The sequence below is a fragment of the Hypanus sabinus genome, chromosome 11 (assembly GCF_030144855.1).
Source record: "Hypanus sabinus isolate sHypSab1 chromosome 11, sHypSab1.hap1, whole genome shotgun sequence".
NCBI lineage: Eukaryota > Metazoa > Chordata > Chondrichthyes > Myliobatiformes > Dasyatidae > Hypanus > Hypanus sabinus.
The window spans coordinates 76,365,802-76,377,249 of NC_082716.1; the positions used below are offsets into that span (position 1 = coordinate 76,365,802).

The 11,448-nt window shown below is 45.5% G+C and overlaps 1 long non-coding RNA gene across 1 annotated transcript in view; it reads left to right on the forward strand.

Annotated features, from left to right (window-relative positions):
• LOC132401613 (uncharacterized) overlaps window positions 1–11,195 on the forward strand; it is a 28,137-nt gene extending 16,942 nt beyond the window's left edge. Inside the window, exon 5 of the long non-coding RNA XR_009514633.1 lies at window positions 10,561–11,195. This is a non-coding gene — a long non-coding RNA (uncharacterized LOC132401613). The remainder of the gene's footprint in view (window positions 1–10,560) is intronic.
• Window positions 11,196–11,448: the final 253 nt, after the last annotated feature.

Here is an 11,448-nt window from a genome sequence, read left to right on the forward strand (position 1 = left end):
TTCCACACTCTGGATGATAGATGAATATTGTTCTAGCTCATTCAGACACCATTCTTCCCCACCTTGCCAAAACGAAGCAAGTGTCCATCCACTGTTTGGCTTCTGGCCCGTTATCTGACAGCCACCCTTGTTTATTTCTGCTTTATCAGAGAGGGGAGATGGGCAAATCAAGGAATCCACAGATCTGAGCAGAGTACTCTTACTTATTTTCCAGTCCATCTGTGCTACAATCCCATGGAGACATCCCTGCAGTAGAGGTCCGGCAAATTTTAATCCGAAAAGAGACACAGCTGGGACCACAGATGACAAAGAAGTGGTTTCTGGATCCTGGGAACTGTAGCTCCACCACAGTAGGACAGCAACAGCAGCAAAATCCCAGCTCTCACATTAATGAATGCTTCTCCAGGGCAAGGTGCGGTTAGCCCAGACTGTATCAAATCTGCTTAGTAAACCTGGCACTAAATTGAGAGCCAAATACTAATTTACACAACAAAATGTGTAAAATTAGGCGACAGATGGAGAAAGGGAAGTGAGAGATGGATGTTGAATCGGACAATTATCCCTTGAAACACACAGATTTACTTACATTCCACAACATATTATTAAGTACCCTGCTCAAATCTGTACATTTAAAAGGAATTGTTCCTTTATTAGCCCACTTTCACCAAAGCAACAGAAGGTGAGAAAGTGGGCTGCAGGTGATGAGTGTCCCAGTGACTCCCGTTGGGAGGGTGGAGACCGGGTGGTGACTGGGACACCAACTGCTTCCGAGATTGATTTAAGTCAGGTCACTTGTCTGAGTGCTACTGGTACCACGTAACCCAGTACTGTACTACCTGTAGCGTGGTCAGGTGGTTGAAACCAGCTCCCCCACCAGCCTTGCCTGGTGAGGAGGGAGGCTAAACACCCTGCAGGACGAAAAACAAAACCTGTCAAAGGGTGGATGGACTCTCTCTTAGGGTTAATGGCCATCTTGCAAACACGTGCCGTGAAGCGTGGGAAGGGCATCCCTTGCGGCAAAGCTTGGTCTGGCCATTCACTGCAACAGAACTTCCCCCAGCCATCTTGGACCCCAGCACACCTCTGGATCAGGGAGGGGATGTTGAGAGGGTGGGTCCGGACCTGTGCAAACCCCTACTCACCTAAAATCCATTCACACACATACACTGTTCCTTTCTGAGGAGTGGGGTACCTTCAACACACCCCAGTCCTGTAGCGACGGACAAGTGGCGAAGCAGAAGGCTTGACCAGCTGGAACCGTCACCAGTCTGCACACGGACGGCAGGGGGAGAGTGGTCGATGTGGATTACAGAGCGGAGATTCGGTGAGGCAGCACCCTCTGCGTCTGAGCAGCCCTGTTAGGGAGGCACTGCCCACCCTACGACTAGGGACGGGCCTAGAAAAAGTGGCTCAAACAAAGCCCACTCACACCAACCAAGCCAGTCTGCCGTCGCTGGCGGGTCGTCCGACTCTGGCGGTGAGAATCTGATTGTCGCCTCACGGAACAGACAAACTCTGTTGGACAATGCTAACTCTGATCGCCCAGAGAGACGCACTGCTCTTGTTGCTTGTGTGCTCAACGACTACAACGTGGACATTGCGGCTCTCCAGGAGTCCCGACTCGCTTTGTGGAGAGAAAGGAGGGTACACATTCTTCTGGTCTGGCAGGCCCGAAGAAGAACGAAGAGAATCTGGTGTGTGCTTGGCTATCAAGAACTGCCTCGCAGCAAAGCTACCAACCCTGCCTGTTGCTGTAAATGACCGAATCCAGACCTTGTGTATACCTCTGCAAGGAAAGTGCCACCTCACCATAGTCAATGTTTACTCCCCAACTCTGACTAATCCCAGCGAAGTCCAGGAGGCATTCTACAGTATGCTGAAAACCACCATCGTGTGTGGCAACTTCCGATAAGCTGCTGTTGCTGGGAGACTTTAATGGTTGGGTTGATGAGGAGTCCACTGTGTGGCCTGGTGTGATTGGATGCCAAGGGGTTGGCAACAGGAACGGTAACAGTCTATGCTCCTCTCAATGTGCACAGAATTGAAACTGTGCATCACTAACACACTGTTCAGGTTGCCAGACAAGCTCAAATGCACATGGATGCATCCATGATCTAAAAGCTGGCATCTCATTGACTATGTCATCACCCGACAATGAGACGTCTCTGATGTTTGGATCTCCAGTGTTAAGCGTGGAGCCGAGATCAAATGGTGTGTTCAGATCTATGTCTATCGATCAAACCCCCACGCAGACTGAGTGCTGCCAAACCACCCAAGAAGCTGAATACCACCAAACTGAAACACCGTGAGTGTGCTGATGCCCTGAAATCCTCTGTGGAAACTGCTGGTTGAGAATCCACCAGACGATATTACTGAGCACTGGAATGCCTTCAAAGAAACGGTCTACAGCGCTGCCCAGGACACCTTGGGGAAAGTCAAGTGCAAGCATCAGGACTGGTTTGATGAGACTGTGCAAAACCTTCTAAGAGCTAAGGCAGCTGCTTCTCTGACACCCAAACTCAAGTTCCAATAAACGTGCCTTTTTGAGTGCAAAATCAACTTTGCAGAGGCAGCTCAGAGCTATGAAAGACCAGTGGTGGGCGAACAAGGCCAAGGAGTTACAAGCCTTCGCTGACTGTAATCACTCAAGAAGCTTCTATGAAGCAATCAAGGTTGTGTATGGTCCATCAAAACAAGGCATCTCACAACTCCCGAGCAAGGACAGTACATCCAACTTCTCGAAGAAGTCAGAGCACATGTAGAGATGGCAAGAACACTTCCACAAGCTGCTGAACAGACCGGGAACCATCACCGAAGAAGCACTGGGCAGAGCACACCCTCGACCCATACTGTTTGAGCTAGATGCTCCCCCTACTCTTCACGAGGTCATCAAACAGCTAAAACCCAACAAAGCACTAGGGTCTGACGGTATCGCAGCCGAGATCTACCAGTACGGTGGTAACACACTGACATCATGCCTGCACCAACTGTTCACAAAGTTGTGGGGAGCTGCAGAACTACCACAAGACTTCAAAGACACATCAATCGTGACCATCTACAAGAACAAAGGAGACGAGAGACTGCAACAATTACCGTGGCATCTCTCTTCTGTCAGTTGCTGGAAAATGCCTCGCGAAGGTCATCCTTAGACGCATGGTGTCCAACATCAGTGACAACATCCTTTCAAAAGCTATTGTGGTTTTCGAACAGGCCGTAGTACAGTGGACATGATCTCACTGAGGCAGCTCCAAGAGAAATATGCTGAGCAGCAGAGAAGTCTCTATGTCACATTTGTTGATCTAACCAAAGTGTTTGACGCTGTTGGCAGAGATGTGCTACCAAAATTCGGTTGCCCCCCCACCATGCCTAACCAGCATCATTCGTCAGTTCCGTGAAGGCATGGAAGGTTGCATCAACATGTGTGGAGAGTTGTCAGACCTATTTCCCATCAGCACGGTGTAAAACAGGGTTGTGTTTTGGCTCCTGCTCTGTTTGCACTGTTCTTCAGGATGCCACATCAGACCTGAAATCAGGGGTCTTCCTACAAACGAAGGTTGATGGCGGCTCCTCAACCTCGCAAGGCTGAGAGCAAAAACAAAAGTCAGGGACATTGTGGCGCATGAGCTACAGTTTGCTGATGACTGTGCACTGGTTGCCCACTCTCTCGAAGACTTACAGGAGATCGCCAGTGCAGACAAAAGCCTCAGACTGACAATCAGCCTGAAAAAGACGGAAGTTTTGTACCAACCAACTCCTGGCTTAAGCTACAAAGCAACAACTGTCCTCATTGAAGACACTTGTCTCAATGCTAGTTTCTACCTGGGCAGCATAATAACACCCTTGGCTTCTCTGGATGGAGAGATTGAATCAAGAACCAGAAAAGCCTGCTTTGCCTTTGGTCAGCTGAAAGATCGAGTTTGGTCACCGAACATCAGGTTGGCCACCAAGTGCAAGGTATACAGGGCCATTGTCATATCAGCCTTGCTATACGGATGTGAGATGTGGTGCCCATATCAGAGTCACTTACGCCAGCTTGACCAGCTGCAGCAGTGTCAACTACGTTGATGAAGATCACCTGGTGAGACAAGGTCTCTCGAGCCAGAATGCCAGCAGTTTCAACCTTGGCGATGTCAGCCCAACTGCGCTGGGCAGGACATGTTGTTGGAATGCCTGATGGAAGACTGCCTGTCAGGGATCGGCCTGTACACTCCAGGATGCACATATCAAACCCCACTGACTGACTGAAAGGAACCATCATCATCCCATGTGATGGATAGAGAGAGACGGGGTGGGGGGGGGGGGGAATATATATATAAAAAGCGGTACCCATCCTGGGGTCCATGGACCCCTTGGTTAGTGGTAGGGGTCCACGGCATAAAAAGGATTTGGAACTCCTGAATCTAAAAGATTCCCAATGCACTATCTGAGGGAATGCTGGGGAGAATACAGACTGGAAGCTTACGTGCTGCAAATATATTAAACCTGAAGCATTATGCAGGTATGCTGTTTGTCTTGTGCAATGCATCTTGATCAGACTTCCTTGTGTTCGGAGGCCAATATATAAAACTAGAAAGATATTTAAGAACTGGTTCTGACGCACTTTGCCACCTTGCTTTAATTTTGTGTTCCTGTTGCTAAAATTAACAGCTAGCTAATTGCATTTTGGAAACGCCACCACACATTCCTGCCATCCTTTTTAGTCTAGACACGTAATCTAGTGGCTCTCTTCCATATTCAGGGCCTGATTATCATGTACTCTGCAAATGTAGCCAGTGTGTAGACACAAACCTTTGGCTGAAGATGACAATGAATAATACATTCGTAGGTAAATCTGCTTTAACTGTTTCTTCCATCAGTGTGACAGTGAAGAGTTTGGAGTGAATATGAGGATTTAGAGTGTTAAATTGCGAATTAGCCTTATTGTTCTCTTATCCAGAGCAGATATGTGAACATTCTTCAGCAGGGAATCAAAATCATTCAACTTTGACCATATTTTTAGAGGCAGCCCCACTTAGGGAGTAACTAGATTCATTCCTGACCTCCAGTGCTAACTGTGTGGAGATTATATGCTCTCCCTGTGATTGTGTGGCATTCCATTTTGCCCCTGCATACTAAAGGTATACCACTGGTTAGATTACCCCTTTAGTGGTGGGATCAGGGACTTCAGTGGGAGAATGAAATAGATGGGTTGTGCTTACAGCCAGCATAGACTCGATGACTCAAATGGCCTCCCACTATGTCAATATGAAATACGAATTATGAAGTTAAAATACTGTTAAAGCAAGAGAGAGGTGATTAGTATTCATGTCATTGTCTGGTCCAAGCAGTAACAAAGCAGCAACAAATTGCAGATATACTGTACCCTGAAGAACAGCATTCCAAATAATACTCATTATTTTTTGTGTTTTTCACAATAGGCCTCTTCAAGAATGATTAATACAAATTTTCTAGAGTTTATTTTGGGGATCAGAGGTTTGAGATAAAAGGAGAAATGCCCAAGTTCTTTAGGTTAAATATCACGAATGTTGTAAATCTGAATACAAACAGGACATTCTGGGGATACTCAACTGTCAGGTGCCTTCTGTGCAGAGAGAAAAAGAATTAGTGTTTCAGACTGAAGGGCTTCCATCAAAGTTCAGTGATGAACTTTCTGATCAATCTGAAACACCATTTCAAGTTTTCTCTCCACAGTGGCTGACTGAACTTCAAAATTTAAGAGTAGGCCTGAAATGTTTATATTTACAAATAATCAGTACCTTAGGAGTATAATTCAAGATACCAGTAGTAGAGAAAAGGACGTATTAAGATAATTTATTCTATTCATGTGACAGTGAGAATAGGAATAGAATGAAGTGGAGGATAAATGTGTGGCTGAGGGATTGGAGCAGGGGGCAGGGATTCAGATTTCTGGATCACTGGGACCTCTTTTGGGGCGGGTGTAACATGTACAAAAAGGACAGGTTGTGCTTGAATCTCCGGGGACCAATATTCTGGCAGGCAGGTTTGATAGAGCTTTTGGGGAGGGTTTAAACTAGTTTGGCAGGGGGGTGGGAATCAGAATGTGAGTACAAGGATTAAGATAGAAGGACAAGGGCATGATACTAAGAATTTGGAGGACAGGCAGGGGACAGAATATAATTGTAGCCAGTTAAAGGGGTTGAAATGTGTCTATTTCAATGCTAGGAGTATTAGGAACAAGGAGGATGAATCTAGAGCATGGTTATTACGTGGAACTACGATGTTGTGGCCATTACTGAAACTTGGTTGGAGGAAGGGCAGGATTGGATGATGCAGGTCCTGGGGTTCAGGTGTTTTAAAAGGAATAGGATGGGATGCAGAAAAGGGGGGCGGAGTGGCATTGCTGGTCAGGGATAGTATCAAGGCTATAGAAAGGGAGGACGCTGAAGAAGGAGTGTCCACGGAGTCAGTCTGGGTGGAAGCCAGAAATAACCATATCACAATTACAGCACGGAAACAGGCCATCTCGGCCCTCCTAGTCCATGCCAACGCTTACACTCACCTAGTCCCACTGGCCCGCACTCAGCCCATAACCCCCCATTCCTTTCCTGTCCGTATATCTATACAATTTTACTTTAAATGACAATACCGAACCTGCCTCTACCACTTCTACTGGAAGCTCATTCCACGCAGCTACCAGTCTCTGAGTAAGGAAATTCACCTTTGTGATACCCTTAAACTGTTGCCCCTAACTCTCAACTCATGTCCTCTTATTTGAATAGGACGGGATCAATCACTGTGCTCGGAGTAGTCTAATGGCCCCCAAATAGCCTCGGGACACCGAGGAGCAGATAAGCAGGCAGATTTTAGAATGGAGCAGGAAATACAGGGTAGTAGTTATGGGTGATTTTGACTTCCCTCATATTGACTGGCACCTCCTGAGTGCAAGGGGGATAGATGGGGCTGAATTTGTCAGGTGTGTTCAAGAAGGATTCCTGACACAGTATGTGGACCGGCCGATGAGAGGAGAGGCCATACTGGATCTAGTTCTGGGTAATGAACCTGGTCAGGTGACAGACCTCTTGGTGGGGGAGCATTTTGGTGAGAGTGATCACAACTCCCTTAGCTTCAGCATAGCTATGGAAAGGGATAAAATCAGATGAAATGGTAAAGTGCTTAACTGGGGAAGGGCTAACTTTGAAGGGATGAGGCAGGAACTAGCGAGAGTAAATTGGAAACAGATGTTCAAAGGGGAAAGCACAGAAGTAATATGGGAGAACTTTAGGGACCACTTGAGCTGGGTTCAAGACAGGTTTGTCCCACTGAGGCAAGGAAAAAATGGTAGGAAAAGGGAACTGTGGCTGACGAAACATGTGAGGCAACTCGTCAAGAGGAAAAAGGAAGCATATGTTAGATATAAGAAGCAGGAAGTAGGAGGGGCTTATGAGAAATATAGTGTAACCAGGAAGGAGCTAAAGAAAGGACTTAGGAGAGCTCGAAGGGGACATGAGAAGGCCTTAGCATGTAGGATTAAGGAGAACCCCAAGGCGTTCTATACGTATGTGAAGAATAGGAGGATGATGAGAACGAAGGTGGGACCGCTAAAGGATAAAGAGGGCAACACGAGCCTGATTGAGTTTTTTGAAGAGGTAACAAAAGAAATTGATGAGGGTAGGGCAGTGGATGTGGTCTACATGGACTTTAGCAAAGCATTTGACAAGGTCCCTCATGAGAGACTCATCCAGAAAGTAATGAGGCATGGGATAAGTGGAACCTTGACTGTTTGGATAAAAAATTGGCTTAAAGGAAGAAAGCAGAGGGTAACTGTGGAAGGAAAGTATTCTGCCTGGAGGTCGGTGACTAGTGGAGTGTCGCAGGGATCTGTCCTGGGACCCCTGCTATTTGTGATTTTTATAAATGACCTGGATATAGAGGCGGAAGGATGGGTGAGTAAGTTTGCGGATGACACAAAGATTGGAGGAGTTGTGGATGGAGCTGTAGGTGGTCGAAGGTTACAGGAGGATATAGACAGGCTGCAGAGTTGGGCAGAACAATGGCAGATGGAGTTCAATCTGGACAAGTGTGAGATGATGCATTTTGGAAGGACAAAACAGAAGACTGAGTACAGGATTAATGGTTAGTTACTTAAGAGTGTGGATGAACAAAGGGACCTTGGGGTTCAAATCCATACATACCTCAATGTCGTTGCACAGGTTGATAGGGTAGTTAAGAAGGCCTATGGAATGCTAGGCTTCATTAACGGGGGATTGAGTTCAAGAGTAGAGAAGTCATGTGGCGACTCTACAAATCTCTGGTGAGACAGCACTTAGAGTATTGTGTTCAATTCTGGTCACCTCATTATAGGAAGGATGTGGAAGTTATGGAGAGGGTGCAGAGGAGATTTATCAGGATGTTGCCTGGTTTAGAGAACAAGTCATATGAAGCAAGGTTAGCAGAGCTGGGACTTTTCTCTTTGGAGCATAGAAGAATGAGAGGGGACTTAATAGAAGTCTACAAGATTATGAGAGGCATAGATAGGGTGGATAGTCAGTATCTGTTTCCCAGGGCACCAATAGCAAACACCAGAGGGCATATGTACAAAATTAAGGGAGGGAAGTTTAGGGGAGACATCAGGGGTAAGTTTTTTACACAGAGGGTTGTGAGTGCCCAGAATGACTTGCCAGGGATGGTGGTGGAGGCTAAAACATTAGGAGTATTTAAGAGCCTCTTGGACAGGCACATGGATGAAAGAAAAATAGAGGGTTATGGGGTAGTGTGGGTTTAGTACTTTTTTTAAAAGGATTATATGAGTCAGCACAACATGGAGGGCTGAAGGGCCTGTACTGTGCTGGAGTGTTCTATGGTTCTATTCAAGCCAAGTTTATTGTCATTTAATTATATACATGTGTATAATGTATATAACCATATAATGTATGTGGAAATGAGACAATGCGTCTCCGAACTTGGGTGTAAAGCACAGTAGTGCACCTAGCACACAATAACTTATGAAGGTAAGGATAAAATCCACAGATGAATCACACATGAATAACTAACTAAAGTGCACTAATATTAAACATTATGAGGGATGGAGCAGATTAACCAGTGACACTTGGAATACGATGCGGCAGAAGCCTAAGGGACTTGGGGATGAAATTCTCCCTCATCTTGACCATCCTTGATTTTAAGCATCCCAGTCTCCTGTCTGATGGTAGAAAGTCAAAGAGGGTGCTGGATGGATGGGTGGGGTCTTTAATAATACTAAGGGTACAGCATACACAACACTCCTGTTAAATGTCCCCGATGGATCGTAGGGAGACCATCGTGATCCACTCAGCTGTTCTCACAGTCCTTTGTAGGGACTTCTGGTCTGAGGCTCGACTGCTCCCATACCAGATGGAGATGCAACTTGTCAGGGTGCTCTTAATGGTGCTCCTGTGAAATGCAGTTAAGATGGGAGGGGGAGCCTTGCTTGCCTCCATCTTCTGAGAAAGTGGTGCACTGTTGTGCCTTCTTGTTCAGGGAGGTGATATTAAGGGACCAGCTGAGGTCATCTGTGATGTGAACTCCCAAAAACTTGGTGCACTTCACTCTCTCTACAGAGAAGCTAAGCCCTCAGAATACTGAAAATCCTTCAAGGAGAAAAGGTAGATCAGAACAAGCAAAACGTGAATGGAAATGAAAGCGACAGTTGGGAAAAAGATGGCTGGTATTGAGAGATCCATGCTCCCCTGCCCTAGGTAAGGGCCGACTTAGTTAACAAAAGGACTTCAGTGCAGTACGATCATACAGTCATGTAAAGGCAGTGCGATCTATGCTTTTCAAGATAAGTGCAATCCCGGCAGCAGCTTTGAGATTGAAACGTGTGTCTGCAGTCCTGTCACGAGCAAATCTGTAGCCCCTTGATTTGCCTCCAACACTGCCATCATTCCCACGTTCCCTGCACTGCGGTTGTTCCTGCTTTGGTCAGTTCCCAGCACTAGTATGACTTCTGTATGAAGCATTTATTTGTCCCTTTGGGCTTGAGCAGTTCCCAGCTCCAATACAATTTTAGTTTGGTGAACTTTTTGACATTAACATTTGGTTAACTTTCCCTGGCTGCTTGGGAAACTGTTTAGGGAGATAACAGGGCTGTTATTACTAGTCGGCAGTCATCAGCTGCCACTGAGGATGTTCCTCTCCATCGAGACATGCTCTGGTGGTTTAGTCCATGATTTTTCTAAAGAACATGAATCTATGGTTAACAATGGAGAATGTAAAGCTGATTATTCAAGTTAATCTGGAAGAACAAAACTGAGTGGTTTAGAAAGCTTACTACAGAGACAGGCCCTCAAGCCTGCTCAGCTATTCAGCTGAATCTCAGCATAAGTATAATCTGTCTCCAACCTATCCTTGGTTTGATGTCAGTTAATACCTTTAGTAACAAAAACTCTTATTAACCTCAATTTGAAATGGTCATTTGACAGCGCCCTCCTCTCTCCTGACAGCTTTTGCATGGGTAAAGTTCCAGATTTCATTTTGGTTCCATGTGAGGATATGCTTTCTGACATTTACTCCTGTGGCATGTCTAATTCTAAGAATATGTCATTGCTTTTTGTATTGCAGTGCCAAGGGAAGTGGTTTCTCTGAAGCTACCGATCTGCTCTACCTCAGAGATGTTAGGGGAGCGTTAAAAGACTTATAACAGAGTTATAAATAAAAATGAATAGGCGAGCCTGTGGAAAAAAATCATATAATTTATTCTTTTGAATAAAAGTGGTGCAGTCTGATTTACTTGTTTGCCGCACTGCGACAGCTCTGAAGTTTCGATACCTTGTGGGGGGCGTTGCCTGAGTTGTCTGCTGCCACTGGCCTGAATATCGATCTCTGGAAACTCTCGGGAACAGCAGCTAAAGAAAAGGTCGACGACAAACTAGAGACACAGATCAGAGGAAATGTGAAGTGGAGGTGTTATCTGGGGAATGAGGAAGAAGTTTGTCCATGAAGAATCAGTCCCAAAATTTCATTCAACATTCCCAGCATCTCTTTTCCTTTGGGGATCTATAGCATCAATTCCGCTCTGTCTTTGTATCGAATGATTCAGCCTTGGTGCAATTATTACCAGACAGAGGCCATATTTTTATGATTTACTAATTATTAATTAAGGAAGAATATATTTGAAGTTTTGAGTGCAATCTTTGTGTTGCTGATCTTTGCTACATTAACACCATGGTATAGACAGTTGACTAAGTGCATTAACTTATCCCTGAGTATGTTATGTTATGAAAGACCAATAGGAATTGTGCGATTTTATTACAGAGATACTACTGAGTTTTTATCATATTACACTCAGAGGATGGACAAAATCTGTTTCCTTTGCACTCCTGACACAAGCCCAGAAATCTGTTTTAAGTTGGCAAGGAAATATTGGGAAGTAGGCATCTGCGACAGATTGGCGCCCAGCTTAATGAGGTAGACCGACCAATGTCCTAAAAACAAAAAATGAACCATGAC